Raw genomic sequence first — 3,241 nt, 5'->3', positions numbered from 1 at the left:
ATCTGGAGTGTGCAGGATTATCACGGTCACAAAACCAGCTTTTAGCCAGAAGGGAGTTGGTGAGCCGGGGTCAGGGGAAGCTTACCTAAGCCAGATAGGTGGTGAGTGCAGGAAAGCTGGCGTCTGAAAAGAGCGGACCAGGGCGGAGTGTCTTGGCGGAGTGGGGACGGGGCTCTTGTTGGAAAGAGCCCACCCATATCCTCACATGGTGCACCAGAATGAAAGAATTCCCCACGCAAAGACACTTCGCCAGGAGAATTCCAATTTTATTGCAAAAAGCTATGTTCTTATATAGAACTAAGGGGGTGATGATAGGGCTTAGAGAAATGGCAGGAAACCCGTTTATTGGCAAGTTCTTCCAGATGTCAGCTCTGGAGCCCAGGAATTAGTTCTTATTGGAGCTAAGGTTCCCTGACAGCGAGATTTGAAATTGGCGCCGGCTGGAGAGTTCACACGGGTGGGAACTTTTCATGCCACTGCAGAAAAGAAGAAGGTAGGAAGAAGAGGTCCTTAGGCACCATGTTGGGGTTTTTTCCTCTGGGGTATGGCTGCTGTTTATACTTTTCCCAACAATATCTCTAAAAAGAGACTATCCAGAGGAGCTGCCAGAGACAGAAGTTTTTATTTTAAGGCCTCCAGATATTCCTAACCTACACAGGTAGGCTTGGTGTTTGCTAGTATGATTATCCATCCCTGAGTAACAGAATTAAAGGTTTCTCTATTAGACACAGAGGTCATACTAGTAAAAAGATTTTGCAAGATTAGATGACATTAAATTATAAAACTGTATCTTATGGGGAGGGACAACTGTAACACTAAAAGTTATATGTTATGCTTACAGTCCTGATAACTGGGGATGTTAAAGCCTGGTGAGGGAATTTCTATACAGTGACATGTTCCAGCTGCAGCAACATTTATTCAGTACTCTTGGCTTTTGTTTCTCTCATAGAAACACCCATCCCCAGATGACTTTACAACCTGTTCTTCCCCAACCAGACTTCAAACTGAACTAAAAGGAAACTCATGTCCCTCACATCATGCCCCCTCATGTCACCCTCTCTCAGCTTAGAAGAAGCCAAAATGAGTGACGCCCTTCTTCTTACAACAATGGAGCCAAAATAAATAGACTATCAATATAAGTAATTAATTAGGTCAGGTAAAATCAGGGAGCCCAGTTTTGGGTGAGTTCTAAAAAGTTGGAGACTGTTGCCTGAGGGATTAAAATTCCCTCAGTGCTCTTCCACTACCCTATCAAAGATTTGAAAGGGACACATAAGAAAAGGGGGCAATGATAGACCCAACCTGATCTTTTCTTAAAATGGGGCATCTCACCACAAAACCATGAAAAGATAATTTTGGCTTTACTGTAAATTACTGCAAATTCTGAACCTGCTTGGAATGCCTGCCTGTGCCTTGAACTCACCCATGCCTGGCTCTCTGACCAGATAGCAGCCCTCTCTGAAACTTTAGTGACACTTCATTAATATTGACCTTCCCTGGCCAGACAATGATCCTCTCGGAGGCTCTAATTGTCCTCATTAATTCTGATGTTGTGTTAAGGTCTGTAAACAAGTCTGGATGGTGCCTGGCAAAATGCCAGAGGGAGTGGTTTGTGAAGTAACTCCATCGAGTCATTAAGTGTGGAGATTCCTTATTGGTTGACTGATGCATCTAGTTTATGCTAATTAAGATAAGCTGTGTGGAATGTATATATACCACTCCTGTCCTACAATAAACGTCTCCTACTCCTGCTGTATCAGTGTACACAAGTTGTTCGTCACCCCCCGGTTATTTTGCTGCAGCCGGACTGCGGCAATGTTGGGGCCAGCAAAAAAAAAAAAAAAAAAAAAAATGTAAACTACCATTATTGTGATGCTTGTCAGAGTTCTGTTATCTGTAACCCCCCTTTTGTGTAATTTTCTGGGCTATAAAGCTGGGCTAAAGGAAAGGTGGGATTGCTGTCTTATTCCTGCCATTTTAGAAGGGAGAGGCAGCCTGGCCAGTCGAAATAATAAGCTTGCTTTAATTTGATTTTAATTGGAGTCAGTGTTCTTTTCTTGCGTCCTGGTCTAACACACCTTAGTGATATGGGTAAACCACTAGATCAATCAAGGCCTGAAGTCTTAACCTATCATGGAACTTCTTGGTTAAATAAGCTAATGAGTTCCTCTTATTGTTGTAGCTAGTCTGAGCTGGGTTCTCTGTTATCTTGTAAACAAATGAATCCAGTAAATTATTAATGGAGGTTGAAACCTACAATGTGGGTAGGTGTTCTTTAAAAAGTCCAGACTTGAATATAATTTTCCAGGTATCTTAGGGATTCACAACTTAATTAGACAGTGTAAGGCATATTACTCAACTGTAGCTTGGTGTTTAGTAAAGTTGAATCTATTATGAAGAAAGGATTTCTAGCAATAACATGTAGAAAAATTTATTACTGCTGCCAGAGTGGCAGATTTTGTTAAAAATATTTCACTGTGGGAAGAGTGAAGGCTCATACCTCTCCATTCATGCTAATGAATATGCAATGAAGAGAGAGAGAGAAAAAAGACCAAGTATATTATTTCCTTCATTATCTCGATGGTAGTTTTCAAAGTCTCTATCACAAAATGTTTAATCCAAGAACACAGTTGGCTGGTTGATGGAAAGATTTGTTTGTTGATTGGAAGATTTGAAGAAGAAAGATAGGAATTCTCAGAAATAATCTTTGCACATCCAAGTTAAAGCAAAGAATTCTTTCCCACTTATCCTTCTGAACACCAGCAAAAAAGAAGCACATCTAGAGATTTCCTCCATGTACTATACACTTCTCCATTGGTCCAGGTAGTGCCTAGCCCCTGGCTCAGTCCCCTTTTCTTTCATGCATGTGGTAACACTGAATTCCCAACAGCCAGGATTATTTACAACTAGTCTGTACTTACTGGCTTCTATTTATTGCACCAGAAAAGAACTCCTATTCCAATGAACCAACCAATATCTTATCTAGATATTTGGATTTGAATCCAAGAGATTGTTAAATTACTATGCCTACTGAAGCTGAACTGGGACATACAAAATCTATTGGACTGAGAAGGTAGGCTAGGAAGTTAAGAAATCAAGTATTCAGTGGTATATTATAATAAGAAGAATTCAAAGAGCTATCAGTAACTTTGATAAGCTCTTTTTACATATGTAACCTTCTTAGGCCTCAGAATTACCAGTGAGGACACTCTGTTATGTGCCCTTTACAGATAAGCAGATG

The sequence above is a fragment of the Callospermophilus lateralis genome, chromosome 9, assembly GCF_048772815.1.
Source record: "Callospermophilus lateralis isolate mCalLat2 chromosome 9, mCalLat2.hap1, whole genome shotgun sequence".
Classification (NCBI taxonomy): Eukaryota; Metazoa; Chordata; class Mammalia; order Rodentia; family Sciuridae; genus Callospermophilus; species Callospermophilus lateralis.
This window is presented reverse-complemented; position numbering follows the sequence as displayed.